At 41.1% G+C, this 26,703-nt stretch overlaps 1 long non-coding RNA gene across 3 annotated transcripts; it reads left to right on the top strand.

Annotated features, from left to right (window-relative positions):
- The first annotated feature begins 3,599 nt into the window (after positions 1 to 3,599).
- Positions 3,600 to 25,846, top strand: LOC141127978 (uncharacterized). Of its 3 annotated transcripts, XR_012241624.1 has the most exons (6): positions 3,600 to 3,830; positions 13,529 to 13,746; positions 13,885 to 13,914; positions 16,702 to 16,857; positions 17,235 to 17,388; positions 25,617 to 25,846. It is a non-coding gene; the product is annotated as an uncharacterized lncRNA (long non-coding RNA). The 3 variants fall into 3 exon arrangements; XR_012241623.1 differs by having other exon boundaries at positions 17,235 to 25,846; XR_012241625.1 differs by lacking the exon at positions 13,885 to 13,914 and having other exon boundaries at positions 17,235 to 25,846.
- The last annotated feature ends 857 nt before the right edge of the window (positions 25,847 to 26,703 follow it).

Raw genomic sequence — 26,703 nt, 5'->3', positions numbered from 1 at the left:
AGTCAGCATGGGGAGGGAGGTCCTCCCCGTCGACTAGTGTATGCGTCACAGCACCAAAGGAAAGAGGTGGTGTGACGCTGGGCGGCCGCATGGCAACCAAGGAATCTGCCACCAGATGGCGCCCGTCCGATACAGAGTGGATATACCAGCAGGGAGAAACATTCAACAGTAGTCAAGTATAATTTGCGAATAACAATTATATGGATTTAAACCTCAATCATCTTCATAAAAATACTGGTCAAAGTCTGGGGCTGAAAGCACAACTTTTATGTACACATTATCCAGATATATTTGAATACTTTCTCTATATAGATTACGATGGACCAGGCACAGGGGCAATTGCATGGAGACAGGAGAAGATAAAATAAGTCTATGAGGATAGGTGAGGGGAACAGTGAGATAAGTGTGGGCCAGGACAAATAGGTTATACAAGGACCAATTTTTATTATGAATTTGATTAATTAAAGAAAAGGTTTGTAAGATTGAGCCTCGTTTATACCAGGGGCCCGAGTGGCATCCAACCACTCTATCCAGAGTGTTTCTTGTCTCAGTATTTGTTTGTCCCAATCACCACCTCGGGAGCTCTTTGGGATCACTGCAAGAGCAATGAAAGAAACCACCGAAGTGTCGAATTTGTGGTAGAGGTAGATCAATAGATTGTATTGTTACAGTCCTCCAATGAGAGTATAAAAACCCATGCCCTATACACCAAACGCTGGCAAGACATCAAGGACTTTGTTACCAGAATCACTAGAGATATAATTTACAAAAAACAAAATAAGCTGTCCAGGGATAGGCTGGCCTTCATGGAAGGCTTTGCCTACCACTGGCAGCTTCCCTCACACAATAAAGGACCCAGGACTAAACATCAGACATCAAAAAATCAAAGCAATGTTCCTTATACCACTGACGATGACACAGAATCTGATTTTTCTTTGTTTCCTCCACAGCCTTCTTCCAGGAAAAACAACTCTACAGTTCACCATTCTCATCAAGGAGCATGTAAGCGGGATCTTGGTGGTGGGTCTTATACACCCTATTTCAAAAAATGTCCTCCCTCAGAAACTACCTTTTCTAACACTAGATCTTCTCATGACTCAAACTAGTGACACTAATGGTTGCCCACCAGGTAAATACCTGGGGGGAACAGCTTTACAGGCCATACAGCTTCTTAATTCACAATCACTAACACAGACTATGTCCACAAATGGGACATCTCTCCCAAATGACCGGCGACATGGGCAGACTACCCCTGCAGGGAACCTCTACCGCCGAGATTCCATTATCATCACTACAGAACACTCATAACAACAACATTCTTGCTACACAATTACGGCAAAGTACACTAGACTCAGATGTTTCTCCCTCACTGTTCACCAAGTTGAAGTTCTTCGACTTGGCTTAAGTTTCTGTCCCTCTATGGCAATCGACAAATATGAGACTATCAAGGACCTTTATCTATTCTCTCGTAAATTGACATATAAATTTCTCTTTGACAATGACCGTCTAAGATCCCTACAAGACAAACAAATGTCTGAACGTGTTAAAATTTATACAATGGAGGACTTTCGGGCCCTCCGGGATTTAATGTTATTATTAGATGAAAGTGAACAACCTGATCAGACTGACACCTCACTGGCCTCGAACCCCAGTCCGGTGGCACCCATACCCAAAAATGCATTTAGAGGTAAATCTCAATGCTTCCCCGACCTAATGACGAACTCCAACATATGGGCCTTCCTGATGGGAACAATCAATGATGTCAAAAAAAGAATGTGATTCCGAAACATAATAATCTTACCCCGGCACAGATACAGGCAATTAGTCAGTTACAAAATCATCCAGACCTTGTAATCAAACCCGCCGGCAAAGGCGGAAATATTGTCCTTATGACAAAGGCCAACTACGAACACATGGTCATGAGTATCCTATGTAACAAAGAATGGTATAAATGCATTGACCCCAGGGAAATTGATAAATACAGAAAGGAATACCTGACTATCATTGGTTCCGCCCATCAGGAAGGCCTCATTGACCAGGACCTTTACAACTTTTTGAATACACGTCACCCAAGACTGGACACTTTTTACGCACTCCCAAAAGTGCACAAAAATCCCACCAAACCCCCTGGTAGACCTATAGTATCAGGCATGGGGTCTCTTACAGAGAATGCCAGCCGCTTAGTTGATTCAATACTCTTACCACATATATTAGCATTACCTTTGTATATTAGAGACACATTAGATCTTCTTAAACAGATCGAGGGGATGGTCGTACCTCCTGACGCTCTGCTCGTGACCCTGGATGTCGAGGCTCTCTATTCGAGCATCCCTCACGAGCAGGGCATCAGGACAGCACGTACTTTCCTTTGAGAACAAACTCACCATCGGTGGGACTATTGTGAGTTCATTTTGGACTTATTACAATTCATTCTCACGCACAACTGCTTCATTTTTAAGGAGTCCCACTTCCTCCAGGTACAGGGCGTGGCTATGGGCACATATTGTGCACCTACCTACGCCAACCTGTACCTGGGGGGGTGGGAACGTACCATTTTTTTGGATGACAACTTATCACAATTCATGAGCCAGGCTTTGTGCTGGCTACATTTTATTGATGATATCTTTGTCATATGGTCGGGTACCACGGAAAGCTTGAATACCTTTATTGAGACTCTAAACTGTAACCCTTTCAATCTCAAACTCACAGTTTGTAGTGATAGATCTGAAATTCAATAAATAAAATAAGTGCAGCGCAAAAAATAATGATCAAAGGATAATGAATGGTCTAGTAATATATTAGAAATAAAATAGTTCATTTGTATTAAGAAATAAAATAGTTCATTTGTAATGAGGAATGGCTTTCTTCTGGGGACACTCGTACACAGCTCTAATCCAGACAGTATGTGTGAAAAAAGATTGTGCTTACCAGATCCAGTTGACCCCTTGGTTATAGGGGGTCAGAAACAGCATAAAATGGATCCGTGGCAGAACTGCTGGGCTAGCTGTCATCTACAGAGATCTCCTCAGGTGTATGGTGTGGAGCTGATACACTGCTGTATGTTCTTACTCAAAGCGTGGCGATATCCATGGGAGAGAGGGATCCGTAAGGAAAGGCCGAGCAGAGAAGCAGTAATCCCCAGGGAGAGTGAATAAAATAAGAAACATCTAAGAGCGATCCATAAATAACCAATTTTCCAAGTTTATTTGGTAAAGCAGAGAGAGGACGCTAACAAAGCGCCATTATATATAAAATACTATGCGACAGTTTTAAATGATGAGACAGACTGTTCGCTACTGAACAGCTGTCAGCAAGAGAAGGCTACGGGTGGCGGCGGTCAAGCAGTTTCAGCCCCAGACTTTGTTAAATCCATATAATTGTTATTTGCAAATTATACTTGACTACTGTTGAATGTTTCTCCCTGCTGGTATATCCACTCTGTATTGGACGGGCACCATCTGGTGGCAGATTCCTTGGTTGCCATGGGGCCGCCCAGAGTCACACCACCTCTTTCCTTTGGTGCTGTGACGCATACACTAGCCGATGGGGAGGACCTCCCTCCCCATGCTGACTGGTGTCGGTCCCTGTTGTGCGCGCCACCTGTCTTGGTGGACGTGTCATCAGTGCTTCTGACGGCGCCCTCGGCCAGTCGGCGCGCATGTGCATGGGGAGTTTTCGGCCGGTCCGGATGACGTCACGTCGGCATTGCCGATTGGTTGACGACGGACGGGATGCACACACAAATAGGATGGCGTCCTATTATGGTGTACTACCCGTTCCACCAGACGAAGGGCACCACACGCCGGGACCTCTACCCTGGCAGGATACAGGTATGCTCAGGTTACTTAGGCAATGACCGCATTGGACCCAATACCCTAAATAGATTTTAAACTCACTCCCTCACTACTGCCTCTCCTCTTTCCCATACTACTTTAGGGCGTACAGTTATAACTCCAGGGACATTTTTCCTGTCCCTATGGCTTCCATACCTGCTTAATAGCCTGTGACTTAGCCCTCTACGTATACTCATATTTACCCATAAGAGTTTGGTGTGAGTCACACCCCTCTATCTTAACTGTTGGTGAGTGAGTTTTGCCATACCTCTATTATTGGTGATTTTTCTTACCCTTTATTGAATCGAGTTTCATATTTTCCTTCAGGATATTTTACCAATCCCTGTGCAATTATATGTGGTGCCATAGTGCATCGTCTGCTTACTTCTACCTCTATGGGCCATCTCACTATAGGTCATATAATTACTTACATATCCACTTTGTAAGTATTCATTGTTATTCCCCTCTTTCTTTCATTTTTCTGGTTTCTGTTTTGTCTCCCCCTCTTTTCCTTCTTTTGTCTTTTCTTCCGCCCCTGTCTTCTCCCCCCCCGTCCCCCCCCCCACCTTTTTCCCCCCTTTTCCCTTCCTTCTTCTTCTCTTCCCCTCCCCCTCTTCTTCTTCTTTCCCTCCTGCTCCGTGGTGTTCTTTCTTATCTATAACTTGTTGTCTCCATGGTCCGAATATTAAACTAAAAATTTCCCTACTTGGACACATTCTGTAGTTACAAACGACAGCATAATGTTGTGTGCACCCCCATGGTGACCTCTCACTGCCTCCTCCATTTGGGGCCCTGTCCTTTATCAATTTGGTTTTGCCAGCATGGACGATCTTTTTGAATCATGGTATTTTGTTTTTGTTTTGTATTTTGTATTTATAGTATTATATTGTATATTAATTACTTGCTATGTATTTCTGATAGCCACAACACATGTTCTGCTCCTGAAGAAGCGTAAAGACACGCAAAACTTGTTGAGCACTGAGCATCCGTATGATATGAATTGATCGTTCGTCGATTTGCTATCCAACCATCTTCTCGGACCTGTTGTTACCTTGGATGATTATCCTCACATCCGGTAACCATATAATGAAATGGTTTTGTATAGCAATCGCTTCACTAAATATTCTGTGATATATATGTGATCTGTGGTTTTTAACCGGTTCAATACCGGGCATTTTCACCCCCTTCCTTCCCAGACCAATTTTTAGTTTTCAGCGCTGTCGCAATTTAAATGACAATTGCGCGGTCGTGCGACGTTGCACCCAAACAAAATTGACGTCCTCTTTTCCCCACAAATAGAGATTTCTTTTGGTGGTATCTGATCACCTCTGCGGTTTTTATTTTTTGCGCTATAAACAAAAGAAGAGCGTCAATTTTGAAAAAAACACAATATTTTTTACTTTTTGCTATAATAAATATCCCATTTAAAAAAAAAAAAAAAAATTTTTTCCTCAGTTTAGGCCGATACGTATTCTTCTACATATTTTTGGTAAAAAAAATCACAATAAGCGTATATTGATTGGTTTGCGCAAAAGTTATAGCGTCTATAAAATATGGGATAGATTTATGGCATTTTTAAAAAAAAAATATTTATTTATTTTTTTTACTAGTAATAGCGGTGATCAGCGATTTTTTTTCGTGACTGCGACATTATGGCGGACACATCGGACACTTTTGACACATTTTTGGGACCATTCACATTTATACAGCGATCATTGCTATAAAATTGCATTGATTACTGTGTAAATGTGACGGGCAGTGAAGGGGTTAACCACTAGGGGGCGGGGAGGGGTTAAATGTGTTTCCTAGGGAATACTTCTAACTGTAGGGGGAGGGGACGCACAAGGTGAGGAGACCGATCAGCGTTCCGCTGTTCTGGGAACACAGATTGCTCTCCTCTGAACTGACAGGACGTGGATCTGCGTGTTTACACACACAGATCCACGGTCTGGCCCGGTTAACGGGCAATCGCGGGTGCCCGGCGTACATCGCTGCCGCTGGGCACACGCACTGGGTCCCGAGCAACGTGGCGCGCGCGCGCCCCCTAGGTGGCCTGGAACCCGAGGCCGTCATATGACGTCCACCCAGGATGGGAGATCCCATCTGTGGACGTCATTTGACTATAGGCGGGTAGGGAAGTGGTTAATCAATGTTCTATGTATATGTGTTTTTTCAATAAATTATTTTTGTTACATACATATATTTTTTTTGTTACTGTGCTTACAAAGTCCCAAGTCCCCTTTTTTTGGTCCTTTACTTGCTAACATAGTTTCAGGACGTGGCACACGTACACGGTTTATGTATCTGCAGCACCACTCTGTGTCATGATACATCCCTAGTTTTGTATTCAATAAGAATGGCAAACATAATCAACTTCTCTAGCTCAGTGGGTATGTCTCAGGCTGCTTTCTCATCTTTGATGTTATCTGAGAGACCATGAGAAAAAGCAGCCAGGAGGGCCTCATTGTTCCAAGCAACCAATGCTGCCAAAGTACGGAAGTCAATGGCGTAATCGGCAAGTTCTCGTACCTTGTTTGATGGACATGAGGCATCAGGTTTTTGCATCTCCCATAGAGGGTTTGCCCAGGCCAAGGCTCTCTCAGAAAGCAAAGATATCACAAAGCCTACTTTGCTTCTGTCCGTTGGAAATGACTGGGGCAGCATCTCAAAGTATATCTCAACCTGGTTAAGAAACCCTCTGCATTGAACTGGATTGCCCCGAATCGCTGGGGAAGCGGAGCGGAACCAGACATTCCTCTTATAGAGGTAATACTTGAGGTGGGTGTCTGGAACAGCAGCAGGGATGGCCTGCAACACAGGTTGTACGGGGACTTCCCTGTGGCATTCCCAGTGACGTCAGAACGGTCTGGGTTACTAAACGAGTGACCCTGCCCCCTCTGACATCACGGGGAATGCCACAGGGAAGTGTCAGAGGGGGGTGGGGTCCCCCCGTTATTTAAAAACCGTCAGAAGAGGAAAAGCGTCACACAGCAGGAGCCTCCCATCATGCCATCATGGATGCGGAGCGGCCCGAAAAGAAGATGAAGACAAGAAGATGAAGAGAAGAAGATGAAGAGAGAAGCGTCACACAGAGGGAGCCTCCCTCCATGCCATCATGGATGCGGAGCGGCCCGAGGAGAAGAAGGGAAGAAATGCAGACGCCACGGAGGAAGATGCCGGATGAGAACACCGGAGGAAGAACCAGAAGAACCAGAAGAACCAGAAGAAGAAGAAGATGGAGGAAGAAACCGAAGGAAGATAGAAGATAGAAGAAAGAAGAAAGACGAAAGAAGATAGAAGAAAGAAGAAGCATTTAAATAAAGGAATTGTCAAAAACTGTCTCTTGTCATTTTTAACATTTTTGACACTTTTTTAGTGAAATGGTAGGGGTACTTTCGTACCCCCTTACCATTTCACACAGGGGGGAGGGCTGGGATCTGGGGGTCCCCTTGTCAAAGGGGCTTCCAGATTCCAATAAGCCCCCCGCCCGCAGACCCCCACAACCACCGGCCAGGGTTGTGGGGATGAGGCCCTTGTCCTCATTAACATGGGAGCAAGGTGTTTTGGGGGCTACCCCAAAGCACCCTCCCAATGTTGAGGGCATGTGGCCTGGTACAATTCAGGAGGGGGGGCGCTCTCTCGCCCCCCCCTCTTTTCCTGCGGCCTGCCAGGTTGTGTGCTCAGATAAGGGTCTGGTATGGATTTTTGGGGGGACCCCACGCCATTTTTTTTTTAAATTTTGGCTGGGGTTCCCCTTAATATCCATACCAGACCTGAAGGGCCTGGTATGGAATTTAGGGGGACCCCCCATGTAATTTTTTTTTTAATTTTGGTTCGGAGTTCCACTGTGGGGAATTCCCATGCCGTTTTTATTAATGAACTTTTATGTGTATTGTCGGACCGGCAATTCATTAATAGCCGCGAGTAGTTTAAATGACTTTGTTTCCTTTGAAATGTAATTTTGCTGTCAGACTGTTCTAAACACAGGAAACATGCGCCCCTTTACAGGCATACTATAGAGACCCCCCAGGTATGAAATTTAAAGGGATATTATACTTTTATTGTTTCACTTTAAGCATTATTAAAATCACTGCTCATGAAAAATGGCCGTTTTTAAAACTTTTTTTGCATTGATCCATGTCCCCTGGGGCAGGACCCAGGTCCCCAAACACTTTTTATGACAAAAACTTGCATTTAAGCCTTTAAAATTAGCACTTTTGATTATTCATGTTCGTGTCCCATAGACTTTAACGGTGTTCGCGTGTTCGAACACATTTTTTGCCCATTCGCAAGTTCTGGTGCGAACCAAACATCCCTACTGGTTACAATATGCCCAACAACACCTTGACATGCCTCATTGGCTTTTTTGTGGCATATGCGCAGTAAAGGCTTCATTCTGGCAGCTCAACCATGCATAGTTACATAGTTACATAGTAGGTGAGGTTGACAAAAGACACAAGCCCATCAAGTCCAACCTATGTGTGTGATTATAGGTCAGTACTACATTGTGTATCCCTGTATGTTGTGGTCATTCGGGTGCTTATCTAATAGATTTTTGAAACTATCAATGCCCTCCGCTGAAACCACCACCTATGGAAGGGAATTCCACATCCTTGCTGCTCTTACAGTAAAGAACCCTCTATGCAGTTTAAGGTTAAACCTCTTTTCTTCTAATTTTAGTGAGTGGCCATGTGTCTTATTAAACTCCCTTCCGCAAAAAAGTTTTATCTCTGTTCGGGGTCACCAGTATGGTATTTGTAAATTGAAATCATATCCCCTCTCAAGCATCTCTTCTCCAGAGAGAATAAGTTCAGTGCTTGCAACCTTTCTTCATAACTAATATCCTCCAGACCCTTTACAGGCACACCCCACTTCTAAGTACGCAATGGAGTTTATTTACTATAGCTGGAGAGTGCAAAATCAGGTTTACGTCTGCTTAGAAACCAATGAGCTCCTAAACCCAGCTTGTTCAATTAAGCTTTGGTAATAAAACCTGGAAGCTCATTGGTTTCTAAGCAGAAGTGAGCCTGATTTTGCACTCTCCAGCTATAGTAAATAAACCCTATTGCATACTTAAAAGTGGGGTATGCCTTGTATTATCTTTGTTGCCCTTCTTTGTACTCATTCCATTTCCAGTACATCCTTCCTGAGGACTGGTGCCCAGAACTGGACAGTATACTCCAGTTGCATACTCCAGGTGCGGCCGGACCAGAGTCTTGTAGAGTAGCAGCTCTTTTTTGTTCAAGTATTGTTGAATTGTGCTCCTTAAAAACAACCACACTGTCTTTTTGGAGAGCAGCCTGTATTTCTCCTGCGGTTACCTGTGGGTTTTTCTTTGTATCCTGAGCAATTCTTCCACCAATTGTGGCTGCAATCTTTCTTGGTCTACCTGACCTTGGCTTGGTATCAAAAGAGCCCCTAATTTTCCACTTCTTAATAAGTGATTAAACCATATTCAAGGCTTTTGATATCTTTTCATATCCTTTTTCATCTTTGTAAAGTTTCATTACCTTGTTACGCAGGTCTTTTGACTGTTCTTTTCTACCTCCTCATGGCTCAGTGTCTAGCCTGCTTAGTGCATCCATGTTGGAGCTAACAAACTCATTGACTATTTATACACAGACACTAATTGTAATTTAAAAAGCCACAAATGTGGGACATTAACCTTTAATTGCCATTTTAACCTGAGTGTGTCACCTTCTGTGTCTGTACAAAGGCCAAACATTCCAGGCTATGTAAACTTTTTACCAGGGCCATTTGGGTGATTTCTATTATCATTATGATTTAAAAAGGATCCAAAAAAACTGTAATAATAAATGGCTTTATGTGATTGCTATCCTTAAATAAAAGACAGTTTTCTAGCATGATCAGTCATATTTTCAATATTAATGGCAAAATTTCACAATTTCTGCCAGGGTGTGCAAACTTTTGAGCACGACTGTATATTATAGCATTGTGCTAATACAGTATATAGCACTTGAAATATGGTAACAGTTAAATTAGGTCACATTCAAATACCTAGGATTTATCTGTTCTCTGTAGGAAATAGAAGAGCGAGTGCAATCCCTAAATACTTAAATTACTATAGTGGTAATTGAAAAAATAACCCCACAGAAGTCATGGTTAAGTGCATTGCTAGATCAATGCACTTAAACTGCTAACAGTAAAAACATTTCCAGTACCTAATGTGATTTTTAACAATGGTATACATAACCTTTCACATTGGCTATTCCATCTAAGCATAGTTGGTAGTTAATTAGCTTGTTCAATCATTCAATATAGTACAAGCATTATCTTCATTATGGAGCTTTAACTGGACAGCATTGACGTTTCTGATTTGCACTTGATTTAATGCATAATATTTTTAAGACCTCTATAGAGCAAGGAATGAGCACACTATTACATTCATGTGTTTGAATATGTATCTGTGCCTACATTATTTTTGTTGCATATTTGTTGATATTTTTCAAGGCAAGTTGCAATATGTACTCATAAAGGACCTCATGATCAAAAGTGCCTTTAAAAAAATATGAACATAGAGAAATATATAGGCTGCCATTGTTTTTCTCACCCTTTGATAAACTTAGTTTGTGGGCTGGGAACCTGATCCTCTGGATTCCATACCCTTAGTCACTGGTCAGGAACGAGCATATTGATGAGGTGTTTGATGGTTTCATACCACCCACACCACCTTTGTTTCTTTCAGTCACTGATCTGGTAACAGTTACAGGAGTAAATGCTGTGCCTCTTTCCCCTTTCAGTGGGGTCTTCCCTGGATAAGATGCCAAACTCCTTCAGAACTCCCCCAACCTATTTAATTTATCCATGCGTTTGATGATTCTGCAATTTTCTTACTAATAACTCAGCAATGCACTTATTAATAAACAAGGAAGCCACAGGGAAGCCACAGAGAACCTGTGGGGACTAAAGGGCACCTTAGTTTGGTGAGCTGTGTAGCCACACAAAAGGCACTAAAGGAATCTGAGTGCAGGAAGGGACAAGGAAGAAAAGTGATAGATGGGCAGCAGTGCAGAATTGCAGTACCGGTGAAGGTGGGGGCTATCAGCTGCATCAGAGTACACTGAGAGACTGGCATCTAGGAGGTACACTGAGATGGGGGAGAGCAGAATGATTATTTTCTTATAGTAGAAGTGGAAATGCATGCATGCTGACCTGGCCATCTGGAAGTGGTTATTTTCCGCAGTATGCCTTGTGACCTTGATTTGAACAAAACAGTTAATGGTAAATTTCCATTTTCTTTATAACAGTGTTATGCAACAAGACCCAATTTGATGATAATGTTCTATATATCTCTGAAATTTACTATGTACACATACCTATAAGAGAATGTTATTTGTTCCAAAAAAAAGCAAATCATTTATGGCACTATCAACGGAAAAATCTTTATAATCCACATGAATACAGTCCTTTCACCCTTAATATACTGTAGATATATGTAGAAATCTTAAAAATCCAGTAATTTACTCCACTATACCTATCCAGCTAATCCAATTTACAAACATGCAGTGCTTCACTATCAATTTATGTATAAGTGCAAAAAAAAGAAATTATATCTAGTATTCCCAAATATTCAATTCATGCCTAAATCTGTGCAGTGTCATGTCCAACAGTGCAACACTTGTGTATAAATATTATGAGTCATCAAAACCCTCCCCCAATGGAACGAATGTGTGGTAATCACAGGAGTGTGAGAACTGTATGCTGGCGTTTATGTACATACTGGAGCTATTGCATGCGCTTTGAAGTGTGGTGCACTGCAAGCACCTTTATCATGTAGGGTGTACATCTGTAAGTTTTTTATGTGGACTTAAACCAACTTAAAGGATAATGCACTATGTATGGCGGTTTCTTTCCCTTTTCCATGTATTGATGTATGGAGACTATCAAGGCTGGTGCATCAGATTGAGAGCCAAATGATATACAAAGCTGGGGAGCAAGTTCCAGCCCTCTGAGAGGGACAAGGTTCACATAGACCATAATGAACAGTGTAGTCATATCCCTCAGGCGAGAGCACACCTGGTGGAGGGATCACAGAGGGATCACAGATCACTGAGTACTCTGAACACTATTGGTGGACGCCATCAAGTAGTGGCCATTTAAAGTGACGTAACATTTAATTTTAATTCAGCTTGCAATTTTTTTTGGAACTTTCATTTTATATACATAGATTGATAGTGAAGTGCTGCATGTTTATAAATTGGTTTGAGCATAGCACATGTGTATGAGAGTGTGTTGTGTGAGTGAATAATTACTCACGGTAGTTTCATAGTTGCTCGCAAGGATTTACCCTTTTGTTTAGTGACCATCCAGATAATGTAGCCCATAAAAGAGAACTCTACCTGAAATAAATTATATAATTGATTTTTATTTGTTTCTATATTTACTATACAGTAGGGATGGGCAAACAGTTCGGCCCGAGCATAAGTTCGGGACGAACTTTGGTTGTTGGGGATGTTCGGCATACACCGAACAATATGCGGTGTTCAGGGCAAATTCAAAAGCCGCCATAACACCGTTAAAGTCTATGGGACACTAACATGAAAAATCAAAAATGCTCATTTTAAAGGCTTATTTGCAAGTTATTGTCATAAAACATGTTGATGGGGACAAGGGCCTCATTCCCACAACCCTTGCCCGGTGGTTGTGGGGGTATGTGGGCGGGGGACTTATTGTAATCTGGAAGCCCCCTTTAACAAGGGGACCCCCAGATCCTGGCCCCCTATGTGAATTGGTAACGGGGTCAGACCCCAAAGCACCCTCCCCATGTTGAGGGCATGTGGCCTGGTACTGTTCAGGAGGGGGGTGCTCTCTCTTCCCTCCTCTTTTCCTGCCGCCTGCCAGGTTGCGTGCTCGGATAAGGGTCTGGTATTGATTTTGGGGGGCCACTATGCCTTTTTTTTAATTTTGGTGCAGGGTTCCCCTTAAAATCCATTCCAGACCTGAAGGGCCTGGTATGGATTTTGGGGGAACCCCCACACAATTTTTTTTTTATTTTGGTTCGGGGTTCCCTTTAATATTCATACCAGACCCAAAGGGCCTAGTAATGGACTGGGGGGGGAATCCATGCCCTTTTTTTCAATGAGTTTTATCTATATTGCCGAGACCCGACAATACATTACAGCCGCAATCAGTTTTAAATGGCAATTTTTCCTTTAGAAATGTAACTTTGTTGTGGCACTGTTCTAAACACGGGAAAACTGCGCCACTTTACAGGCATACTATAGACACACCCCCTGGCATGATATTTAAAGAAATATTTCTATCGTTTCACTTTAAGCATTAAAAAACACTGCTCCTGAAAAAACTGCCATTTTTGAAAAAATATTTGCATTGATACATGTCCCCTGGGGCAAGACCCGGGTCCCCAAACACTTTTTAAGACAATAACTTGCATATAAGCCTTTAAAATGAGCACTTTTGATTTTTCATGTTCGTGTCCCATAGACTTTAACGGTGTTCGTGTGTTCTTATGAATTTTTTGCCTGTTCAGATGTTCTGGTGCGAACCGAACCGGGGAGTGTTCGGCTCATCCTTACTATACAGTATCTTTTATATACATACCTTGTCTCAGTAAAAAAAAAAATGTGCATGTATATTCCTAGTGAAAAGGATCTCTTAACTATTTTTTGTGATACTTCTGTTATTTTTGTATTAACACTAACTATTTTTTTAAGATGTATCAAACGAATACACCTTCCTGATGAAGTGGCCAGCAGAATCCATAAAACGCGTTAATGGTGTTACATGAGCAATAAAGTCCCTCTTTGTGGACTTTTCTCCGGAAGGACTCCAACGAACCTCAAGGGTGACCCCCCTCTACATGAAAATAGTGATGTTCTCATCATGCCCTACATGCACATTTCCTAGGTTCTGGGTTTGTAACCTTCTAGATGTAAGTATTTGCATACGTTATATTTTCTGATCAATCACCCTGCAGTTTACTGGCTATACCTAATAAGATTCTCTCATGGGACTTTTTGCTCTTTTTTCCTTCTACCCTCCATTCCTTGGAGCACCTCTTCACTCATAGATAGCAAGAAGACAACACTTTTAGCAAAAGGTCAGTTTCATTTAAAGTTGGATGTTCAAAGTCAACACTTATCGCAAGAAATCAGTTTCAGTTGAAGGTGGGTGTTAAGAGCAGTAATGATTAACTGTGAAGGGGCAGAGAAGAGAAAAGATGATTAGGTGGTGCCAGGTTAAAGTGCCCCTGGTACTTCTTCAATATGCTACTTACATAAGATGGTACATGCCACAACATGATAGGTTTGGATGATGAGGGCTCCTATTTTTGATCCCATGATTCACCCAAACAGTCAACTATAGAGAACTAAGCGCAGCTACACTATATTACCAAAAGTATTGGGACACCTTCCTTTTTCACGCACATGAACTTTAATGGCATGCTGGTCTTATTCTGTAGGGTTCAATATTGAGTTGGCCCACCCTTTGCACCCCAAACTCTCTCATCCATGTCTTTGTGGACCATGTTTTGTGTACTGGTTCAAATCATTTGGAGGGGGATTATTGTGTGGGGTTGCTTTTCAGGAGTTGGGCTTGGCCCCTTAGTTCCAGTAAAGGAATTCTTAAGGTGTCAGCATACCAAGACATTTTGGACAATTTCATGCTCCCAACATTGTGCGAACAGTTTGGGTATGGCCCCTTCCTGTTCCAACATGACTGCACATCAGTGCACAAAGCAAGGCCCATAAAGACATGGATGAGCGAGTTTGGGGTGGAGGAACTTGACTGGCCTGCACAGAGTCCTGACCTCAACCCGACATCTTTGGGATGAATTAGAGTGGACACTGCGAGCCAGGCCTTCTTGTCCACATCAGTGCCTGATCTCACAAATGCACTTCTGGAAGAATGGTCAAACATTCCCATTGACACACTCCTAAACCTTGTAGACAACCTTCCCAGAAGAGTTTAATTTGTTATAGCTGCAAAGGGTGGGCCAACTCAATATTGAACCCTACGGACTAAGACTGGGGTGCCATTAAAGTCCATATGTATACTAGAGAGAGTACTTTGCAGCACAGGGATTCTGGGATCACAGAAGCAGGAATTACAACAATCTTAGGACAGACAGAGGTGCTGGGGACATCTAAACTCGAAGATAAAAGTGTCTCAGCAGTACTGGGGTACTTGGGGGACACTCAAGACACTGGATGCAGTCTGAAGTGCAATAGGTCACACTGGGAAACAAAATTCTGGCAGGGTCACACTGGAACACAGTATGTGGGTGGGAGTGCACAAAATCACTGGGGTACTGGATGTGGGCTTGAGTGCACATAGTCATACAGGAACACAGAATGCTAGGTGGGTTACATAGAGTCACAATGGAGCACAGGTTTCTGGCTGATGTGCTGGGTGTTACTGGAGTCTGGATACAGGCTTGAGCATTGGGTTCACATAGTAACTCAGACTGTAGGAAGCTGGGAAAACTGAGGATCACTGGAGGCATGCAGGAACTGGACACGATGCTGGAAACAGAAGATGCTGAGAATCACTGGTGATACACTGGCTCAGGGTGCTGAAGAGTAGAGTATCACTGGAATAAAACACAGTGGGAATGTAAAGAGACACGTGGACTTATCTGCTAGCCAGGAGCTGGATTGCTAAAATGCAGAGAGACATGCATGCTAGCCATTTAAGACAGTACCCCCTCAGTAATTGAGTGTGGTGCTGGCAGAAGTAATGTCAGCAGCCGCAGACAGAGGTGAAGACCCAAGCATGGTATAGGTAAAGGCTACAAAAGCCTCTCCAAATATCAAGAAGAATAATTTTAGCTCTCACACCTTTATATCCCTTACACATTAAGGGTTTTCATCAGGATGGTCCAGTCCTCCCTATTGAAAGCCACTTCGGCATTGGTAGACAAAAGTAACAGTGGGGGTGTTAGATTTTTTTAGCTTTAGTAATGATGTTTAAGGTTCTAATGGTGCTCCCCTCTTTCTCCTCAATGCCCTCTTCTGCTGAATTGTCCAATGAACCACCAGTACCTCCTAAGCTTTCAAGGGGCTATTAAACGGGTCAGGCTAAAAGATGCCATGCAGTGATTCAACTGGTCTGTCTAGGGGATAGGAGCCACAATGGAGCAGAGATTCTTTTAGCTCTGCAGGGGCAGGCCCAGAGGTGGTTAACCTCCCTGACGGTATTCCCGTGTGTGGCTTGGGGTGGATTTTCAGTAACAAAAGCGGTAACCCCGAGCCACACTCAGGATCGCATCGCAGGATCCAGGAAGAGGTTACTTACCTTGTCCCCATGATCCTGTGATGTCTCCTCCGCTCTGTGTGCGAGCAGTCCTGCGCCGGATCTATTACAGTGCTGAGCTCCGTTCCCTGCAAGCGTTGCGATGCACAGGGATGGAGAACAGCACCAAATTCAAAAAGTACAAAACACAATACATATTCAGTACACTGTATTCTTACAGATTAAATTACTGTATCAATTTATTTCACATCCCTTTTGACCCTAATGGTTTCTCCAGTGTCCTGCATGCAATTTTATATTATAAATACTGTTCTTTCTGCCTGGAAACTGGAGATTGTCCATAGCAACCAAAAAGTGTCCCTTTACATCGAAAGTGGTTTTACACCAGCTAGAAAACAGCGATAATAAATTACCTAGGTAATCACCTGCAGAATTGAGCGATAATGATTTGTGGGGAAATTCGTCATCAAACACTGAAAGTAATGACAGTGACAATTCTGCAACTGAGCAAATTTCAGTGTTTTTGATTTGATTACATTATTTAATAATTGTTATTATTATTATATTATTATTTGTTATAATTATTTATAGTTATTTATTATATTATCATTTATGATTTCCTTTTTCAAAGTTTATCATACCCAGGATGTCTACTAGACTCTTGTTTGGACAGATTTGAGTGAATTATTCCTAAGAATTACAGGCCTACAATATAAAACGCCAAATTTCCATGCAAAATAATTGTACCGCTTTCAGCATCAAAAATCGGACATAATCATACTGCCAGGTAGGTTAAAGAGGAAGTAAACTCCCCTGGTTTGTTTTTACCTATTAGGTAAGCCTATAATAAGGCTTACCTATAGGTACTGTAAATATCTCCTAAACTCGCACCGTTTAGGAGATATTTTCTGTATACCCTGCCAATGATGTCATCGGCGCACACACTCTGAAGGAACAACCGCTCCTGCTGTTTCTTCAGAGCCTTGTGCCGTGACTGGCAGCTCCCGTGAGCATGCACAGCAGTGACTTCATCGCGACTCCGGGGAAGATGTCAGCCATGTCAGCTGACAGCTTATGGTGATGACTGAGTGCAGTATTAGTATACACAGCCAATTGATGAATGAAAATGCAATACACTTATAAGTAGTATTATACTTTTCACAGGAACATTCCATCCAGGGAGACACACCAGCAGCTGCAACCAACATGTGGTGAGATGGAAGGAGAATCAATCACTAACCAACCAGGAAGTGTACAGGGCCACCGTAGTGTGGGGAACTGAAAGTGACGTCACGCCAGGGGATGACTTGTAACCATGGTAATGCATTTCAAAGCTCACTTGCATTTCAAAGCTCACTTGCATGACAAAGTAATGCTATGGACCCTGCCCAGCTTCAATTCAGTGCCATGGGGTTTATCCCGGAGGGTGTTGCAGAGTGTTTGAATGGTGGCCTTGAGGTCTACACTAGTCGTAGCCTCTGGGAGTCCCTTGAAGTGTAAATTGTTCCTTACATTTAGATTTTTGTCATTTTTAAATTGGGGGAGTATGGAAGTGAATCTGTGGTGGGAGGAGGCTGTGTTTTCCTCAAGCACTGCTAAGCGAGATGTTATGATTGTAGTGGTCTCCTCCAAGCATGCTACCCAGGTGCCTAGGATATAAAGCTCCTGTCTGACCACCACTATTTCCTGGTGTAACACCCATATAATCTGTTGTACGATTGCTTCTAGGTCTGAACTTGTAGGGAGGGTCTCCAGGTCTTACCTTTTAGTCAAGGCTCAAAGGATGTCTGAGTTATGGGTCTATCAGTCCTAACTGCAGCCCAGAGTAGCAGGAGGAGTGAGATACAGAAGGAGAGGAGTCCCTACTACTGCACCATTGCTATCACAAGAGACATACTGAAGCACAAAGCGGTACTTGGTCCATCCAAGTTAAGCTGGTGATACTCTTTCTAGTCTTATGTGACCCTGCCTATGGTGGAGCATCTAATAAAAAAAAATCACATTACTATCTAGAATTAATTTTCTTACCTCATATTTTTAAATGATATTACAAGAGAACCTCAAAAAAGCCACTTACTTTTGTAACATATGTACGAGACATAATTTACCTGCATTTAACTTTATTAGTGCTAAAGTCATAAGGTTTTTTACCTTAAAGCATTGTATGCTTTAAGGTAAAAAACCTATTAGTAGCTGTTTCTCCCTTTTCCCTCCTAAATACTTACCTGAGTCCTGTATCAATCCAGCGCCGTGCTCATCTGCTATTCTCTCTCCTCTCTCATCTCTCAGTTTTGGCTTAGAGCAGCAGGAGCCATTGGCTCCTGCCACTGTCAGTCAAATCCATCGAGGATTGAGTGGATAGTAGGGCCATGTTGTGCTGTGTATGGTTATGGATGCACACAGCCCAGCTCGGGAGCGAGCCTGCACATATGCCACCATAGGAAGTGTGTCACAGAGAAGAAGAGAAGCCTAGAGCATCAGTGTGGGACCCCAGAAGAGGGGGTTCAGGGCTGTTCTGTGCAATAACAAGTATAACAACCACTTTAAATATTTATTTGTTTTCAATATAGTGTATTAAAAAATTAATAAAGTACTTTTGTTTACTAGAAATTCAAGGGGAACTTTAAGTGTGCAACACTACATCATTCTAAACAGAAACATGGAGGTTTTCTACTGCCAATTTCTCATTCTACCAAACATACTGTAGTTGGCTTACTTTTCAACCCTCTTGCAATAATGAGATAAGAAGTACAGACAGACAAGGACAGAAGTCCCTTAATTTGTCTTAGGAGAGATTTAGACGTTAACCACCTGCAGCCCGCCATATAACAATATGACATCGGCAAAGTAGTTGCAATATCCTGACCAGACGTCAGGATATCAAACCATTACGCGCCCCCGGGGGGTGAGCATTGTGGTGACCGTTGTTGCGGTGTGTCAGTCTGACACACCGCAACTCTGATCTAGTTAAAGAGTCTCTGACTGAGACTCTTTACCATGTGATCAGCTGTGTCCAATCACGGCTGATCACAGTATAAACAGGAAGAGCAATTGATCGGCTTTTCCTCACTTGCGCCGCTCGTGTCAGACGCAAGTAGAGGAGAGCTGATTGGCTGCTCCTCTGACAGGGGGGGGTCTGTGCTGATTTATTATCAGCACAGCCCCCCCCCAGGATGCCTACACTGGACCACCAGGGACACCACCAGGACCACCAGGGATGCCCACGACTAGTCACCACAAGGTATGCCACCCATGGCCACCAGGGATGGCAATCAGTGCCCACAATGAATGCCAATCAGTGCCGAACAATAATGCTGGCCAATCAATGATGCCCATCAGTACCATCCATTAGTGTACATCAGTGCCACCTATCAGTGCCCATCCGTGCCGCCTATCAGTACCCATCCGTGCCACCTATCAGTGCCCATCCATGCCGCCTTTCAGTGCCCATCCATGCCACCTTTCAGTGCCCATCAGTGCCGCCTTTCAGTGCCCATCAGTGCCACCTTTCAGTGCCCATCTGTGCCTCCTTTCAGTGCCCATCAGTGCCGCCTTTCAGTGCCTATCAGTGCTGCATATCAGTTCCACCTATCAGTGCTGCCTATCAGTGCCCCATCAGTGGTGCATATTAATGCCCATCACCAGTGCCCATCAGTGCCACCTCATCAGTGCCCATCAGTGATGCCTTATCAGTGCCCGTCAGTGCAGCCCCATCAGTGCCCATCAGTGAAGGAGAAAATGTATTACAAAGTTTTGTAATAGAAACAAAAAATAAACTTTTTTTTTTTTCAAAATTTTCAGTCTTTTTTTTATTTGTTTAGCAGTAAATAAAAATCCCAGAAGTGATCAAATACCACCAAAAGAAAGATCTATTTGTGGGAACAAAATTATAAAAATGTTGTTTGGGTACAGTGTAGTATGACTGCGCAATTGTCATTCAAAGTGCGACAGTGCTGAAAGCTGAAAATTGGTCTGGGCAGGAAGGTGTATAAGTGTATAAGTGCCCTGTATTGAAGTGGTTAATAAAGAAAATAGATAAAGTGTTTTGTAGTATTTCTTTTAAGTAGTAAAAATGGTTAGGCTAAAAAAACACTATTCTACAATCAAATAAAGCTATCCTCATACAAGCTTTAAGTCCTTTAATATGCAAGTTTTATTGATTTGTATTTCATTGCTCTGCTCTTTCCTAATAAATTTATTGATGATGCTATGATATTGTTTTTATTCAATATACGTTTACAGGCATTTGCTATTGGAAATATATTGATCCAGTAGTTAATGTTGCTACTTTGCAGGGAATTTGATCAGCTCTTATTTTTTTTACATTTTAGTAAATTAGTCCTGAACAATTCTGGAGCAGTATGAGTTCTATTGACTTTTTGAAAGCACCAAAAAGTAAAATACATCCTATGCATTTGCATTGTTTTCCTTTACTTTAGAGGAAAGCACTTTGTATACATGTAATAAAAGGCATAGCTTGTCAGCATCTTGAGCAGTATGGAAAGTAAAAATGAGTGTTTGGAAAGAAAAATGTGTCAAATGTAATGTGCTTTTGAATGAATGATAGTATCTTCAGGCACAAAAAATGCTTTTATAAGATAATTAGCAAGCTTTATATAAAATGTCATGTTGATCAGGAGGGGGAGAAAACAGGGAAATTGCACATTTTATGTTTGTAACTGTTAGATAATGAATTTATAAGCAATCTCCATTAACAAATAATACTGTAATTATAAATATATTTTAGTTAGATGGGAACATATTTGAAACATTGAGTGTGTTTTGGCATCAAACCATTCCTAACTTCCCTGTTTGTGTTACTGTAAATCATTTTTTCTGTCCAAGGTCTGGCCATTGTCTTTCCTTATTACATCTCACATGGGTTGTAAACAGAAGCCTAATTTGAATCCTCCAAATCAGCCTGTGTTCAATATACATTTGCTAAGCATAGGGACCAATTAGGGTGCATTATATTAGCCACTGTTTAGAAAGGAGAGGGGGATATGTAATTAATTGTTACTAAGCTGTGCGCTTTCTTTGCATGGGGACACAAGATCTGAAGCTGAGAGGTAAAATGTACATTGTATTGTATATATGTTTTTGTGTGTAATTTCATGTAATCCATCATAATTATACTGTGAATTCCTTTGTAAATACCGTTTAATATGTAATTTGTATATATTATGCAACCCTATTAACAAATATGTATTGCAGATTGAACTATTACTTTTGTTCAAGGATCCTCAGAACTGGCTGTGTATATGTGAATACTCTTATAGCGTATTATAGTGTATTCGCATATACAAGGAACCTTGTTAACAGTAACCATGGTTAAAAACTAGATTATTGAATGTATAAAAAGGACTTTTTAATAAAAGGTAAACAATTAAATCTTTGATATCCTTGACAACTACGATAGCTCACATACAGTATATAAAGATGGACTTCTGTATAGAATAAGGTTGAATGTGTTGCGGCACTGCTTCTGTGAATGCAAAATATTAATCAATTAATCTTTGGTGCAGAGGTAAAAAATAGAGTAACCGTTTAGGCATTATTTAGGTATTAAGGATGAGCTGAGCTGCCTTGGGTTTTGTTTGGGCGGGGTTCTTTTTAACTTCAAGATGTTTGGATGTCGAATCAAATCCCAAAGAAATCTGAGGGATCCAAATCTGTGAAATCATAAATGCCAATTTCCTGGGCTAATAAGCAATGGGTTGACAAAAAATACAAAAAAATAAATAAAATTGGTATTTAATTGCCAACAAACAACATCCCCCTTCTGGCTTTAATGGAGAAAGAAAAAAAGGCACAAAAAGCAGGCAGTGACATTTGTTTGATTAATTGCTTTCTGCTTGACTAGCTACTTCCCAAGCTACAGCAGACAGAGAAAGACAGCAATGATCCTGGAAATCACAAAATGCTTGCCACTTCTGGTTTCATTAGTTCCAGAAGATATCAAGGAACCAATGTTTGCTGAGCGCCTCCTGCTCAGCACCCTGATGTAGTTTACCGCTACCCTGGCTTCTCAGAGGAAAGGGAGGGGCCAGGAACTAACGCAGGCAGCACTAACAGGGAAAAGTGGCACCTTCTTGGTACTGTAAAAGCAATCAAGCAGCTCTACAGCCATTCCAATTAGTTTTACATGAAAACTGATTGCTACCATGGGTAATTGCTCTTTATCACACTTTAAAAAGCACATTACAGTTTATCTATATTAATCAATATATGGCCCACTCATGACACTGGTGTCACAGAGCATTATGGATTTTATAAAGAGAGGACAAAACAGAACCTTCATATGCTCCATCTGAACAGAGAAGATAGGGAAAGTGTGAAGCACTTCTCTAGTTTATTTGTTTATGGATCTAGATTTCAGCTTGAGCTACTGATCTTTGCAAACAATGGGATTTTTAACAAGAGATAAGAATACCAAGTGAAAAGGAGTATGAAGCTTGTCTTGCTGGCTGTATATATGTATACTTTCTTAATTACTTCACAAAAAATTTAAACAAATGAAAAAAAAAAAGAAAAATAATTTTCTTGCCGTTCTGAGCATCATAAATAAATAAAGAACATATATGCAAAAACACTACATTCACTTTAAATATGACATTTCTGTCCATGTTAGTATCAATATGTTTCACCTTAGAAAACCACAATAACATTTTAATAAACAGTTACTAAAAGTCTTTTGTGTGGACACAATGTCAGAAATATATCCTTTCAGGTGATCTTGGGTTTACTGTAATTAACTTTTTTATAGTGTGTATTAAGTAATTGAATGGCTGCTTTCCAGCACTATACATGACTCTGTGACTGTATTTCAGAGGAATTGTAAACTGAAATGATGACAGCAGCTTGTGATTTAGCCTGAAATAATTTTTCTTGTTAATATAAAGCATTTGCTCCCCCTTACTGTTTGTCATGTAAGATCTCTGTAGCTAGGCTTGCTATCTTATGTCATTGTCAAAGCAGTGCCTAGAGTCAACAGACTTTAATAAATTGTACTATTATCAGCATGTTTAGGCAAATAATGTATTCTTAACAGAAGCAGCTCTTTAAAATTGTTCTTACTTCCTATGATGTACTACATTTCATCAAGCATTCTTTAAGAGAACAAAATGTAGAGTTCATCTGCAGTATCATAAATCATAGCATATCTTATAAAAAAACATATAAAAATGACAACATTGTATATTGAAGTAAATGTTACTGTAAACAAAGTAAAACATTTAAATATATTCATTATTACCAGCTTTCATAATATACTTTTTTCTTTACCTAGCCAGATTGTATTGTTACTGGATATGGTGCAGTAATTAATTGCCTTTTCAAACAGTAGTGGCAGGATTCTGAAAATGCATAGCACAAATCACAATTATACTATGGATGGTATTAGTATCTTACTGTAACCAAATTTTAACAAGTACTGTTGGAGTGCAAAGAAAATATAAGTAGTAGTATTCTAAGATTGATTATTGCGTACAGTCGCAGATTTGCCAATCTAGCAACCACATTTAGAAGCTTGCTCATTTGAAGTTATCTAATGAGATACTAATCAGCAGTACAAGTTTTTTTTTCTGTCCTACATATAATACATTTACCACTCACCAATTTATTAGGTACACCTGTTCAATTGCTTGGTAACACAAATTGCTAATCACATGGCAGCAACTCAATGTATTTAATCATCTAGACATGGTGAATATGACTTGCTGAAGTTCAAACCGAGCATCAGAATGGGAAAGAAAGGGGATTTAAGTGACTGAACGTGGCATGGTTGTTGGTGTCAGACGGGCTGGTCTGAGTATTTTAAAAACTGCTGATATACTGTGATTTCCATGCACAACCATCTCTAGGGTTTACAGAGAATCGTCTGAAAAAGAGAAAATAACCAGGGAGCTGCAGTTGTGTGGATGAATATGCCTTGTTGATGTCAGAGGTCAGGAGAATGGGCACAGAGAAAAAAGATAGAAAGGCAACAGTAACTCAAATAACCACTCGTTACACCCAAAGTATGCAAAATACCATCTCTGAATGCACAACACATCCAACCTTAAAGCAGATGGGCTAAGCAGCATAAGATCATACTGGGTGCCACTACTGTCAGCTAAAAAACAGGAAACTTGTGCTACAATTTGCACAGGCTCAGCAAAATTGGACAATAGAAGATTGGAAAAATATTACCTGGTCTGATGAGTCTCTATTTCAGCTGCGACATTCAGATGGCAGGAAAGCATGGATCCATCCTGCTTTGTATCAATGGTTAAGGCTGGTGGTGTTGGTGTAATGGTGTGGGGAATATTTTCTTGGCACACTTTGGGCCCCTTAGTACCAATTAGGCATTGTTTAAATGCCATGGCCTACCTGAGTATTGTTGCTGACCATGTCCATTTCTTTATGACTATAGTGTATCCATCTTCTGATGGCTACTTCCAGCAGGATAATGCACCATGTCACAAAGCTCAAATCATCTAAACTGGTTTCTTGAACATGACAATGAGTTCTCAGTACTCCAATGACCTCCACAGTCACCAGATCTCAATCCAATAGAGCACCTTTGGGATGTTGTGGAATGGGAGATTTGCATCATGGATGTGCCACCAACAAATCTACAGCAACTGCGTGATACTATCATGTCAATATGGACCAAAATCTCTGAGGAATGTTCCCAACACCTTGTTTAAATCTATGCCATGAAGAATTAAGGCAGTTCTGAAGGTAAAAGGGGGTCCAACCCATTACTTGCAAGATGTACCTAATAAAGTGGTGGTGAGTGTATATTCAGATACAATAATCGGTGCTTTTATGGCAGTCAAGAGCAGGAGCAATGCTAGACCTTGGGACCTGGGGCATATGCCCTAGGTATTTACTGAGTGTCCCAGGTCACCTTTGCAATAATAACTTATGTCATCCCAAATATGACAAGTATACACATGTTTGATGGACTCTGGTTGTAAAAATGTTATGTATCTTTTACACATATTCTCATCCCCCAGTAGTAATACCCCCCCCCCCCCCCGATTAAAATAGAATTATGTAAAGGATAGCATTTAGTGGATTAAAAAATCCAAAAGCGATGAAAGTATTGAAAAAGGGAGAGTGACACCCATGAAAAAATAGAGTGCATTTCCTCTTCTCACAGTAGAGACACACCACACTCACCAGAAATATATGACCTCTTTTCACAAAGAAGGTCATCCATGTGTTCAGGATAACGTTGGTGGATCAAGTACATGACAGCTGCATATGGAAATATCTGCTGGAGATGCTCAAATTTATGTTTGACCTTCCTTGAGACAACTTTGGCTTTTTTAAGCTGGAAGACATACAGCTCTACAATATTTCTCTACATTTTCACATTTTTTTTATTATAAATTATGTGATAAGTATATATATTTTTTTTTCTTTATATGGTGGTTTATGTGGGTGCAACTTATTATTTTGAGACTAATGTCAATAATGTCAAACAATACATACTATGCACAATAAGCCGTACTTTATCTACACTTGCATTGTTGTAATTATTATATTTGTTTACAGAATTCAATATCTCCTGCAGACACTGTTGGATGGCTCAGTTTGTGATTTTGTTTGGACACATTGTGCTTCAAAGCAAGCAGTATCTGATGTGATGTCTCTTAAGCTAACCCACAAGGTTTTGGGAACCCTTTATCATGTATTAAATGCTCATGTTTAAAGTAATGAACATAGCAAAAGCAAATGCTTGTGTCTGTAGTAATAATAATAAAAATAATAAAATATTAATCTGTCTTATGTTTGGATCCGCTGCCTTCTATTGTCTGAATTTGTAAATTACTTTAAATGTATCATGTATGCATTTCCTGTCCATGGGTAGTTGGCTTTGAAACCTTAGATGGATGTCCTTTCCATGCACATGTCCTGTCCATGCTGCTACATTTCCAAGCCAGAATGGACTGATATGCATGTAATCCTACAATCTGATAGTTTAGCTGCAGCTGCTGAGTGTACTGTATATCTAAATCTGTGTGACAGACGGGATATCTCTGCCATGTACTTGTTATTATTTCACATGCCCAGTGCCAGATAGCTAGGTATGTGCTACTGCATGTGTAGGGATCACCTTCTAGTATATTAATAGGTGAACTTATTTATTTCAATATAGTTTATATGTAGTTTCTCTTATTCTAATTAACCCTGTCTCTTTTGGTCTAGGATTCTATATTTAATTTTAGCCCAGGCTTGATAACAGCATAGGCTTGATAGGCTAGAGCCAGGTGAAGCTTTCGGTGGCCACGTCTGGATCATAGGCTTAAAGGTCCAGTCACATGTCATATTAGAATCTATTAGAGAAGGACTAAAGTGCAGAGTAGATAGTCTGATTCTGAATTCCAGTGCCACAGTTTCAGTTCCACACCACAGTTCCTGCCGGGAGGCACCATTCTTCTGGGGGTATCACTATTAATAACTATATACAGCGGGTAAAATAAGAATTGAACAAGTCACCATTTTTCTAGGTAAATATTACTAAAGGTGCTGATCATCCCATATTACATGTAATTGCCTAGTTCAATTGACTGCTTTGTTGCTTTAATTGTATCATTGGGACATTGTTATCCTGTTTAGTTTCTTAGAGTGCAGCTCCAAG

The sequence above is a fragment of the Aquarana catesbeiana genome, linkage group LG02 (genome assembly GCF_042186555.1).
Source record: "Aquarana catesbeiana isolate 2022-GZ linkage group LG02, ASM4218655v1, whole genome shotgun sequence".
NCBI classification, from domain to species: domain Eukaryota; kingdom Metazoa; phylum Chordata; class Amphibia; order Anura; family Ranidae; genus Aquarana; species Aquarana catesbeiana.
This window is presented reverse-complemented; position numbering and strand designations above follow the sequence as displayed.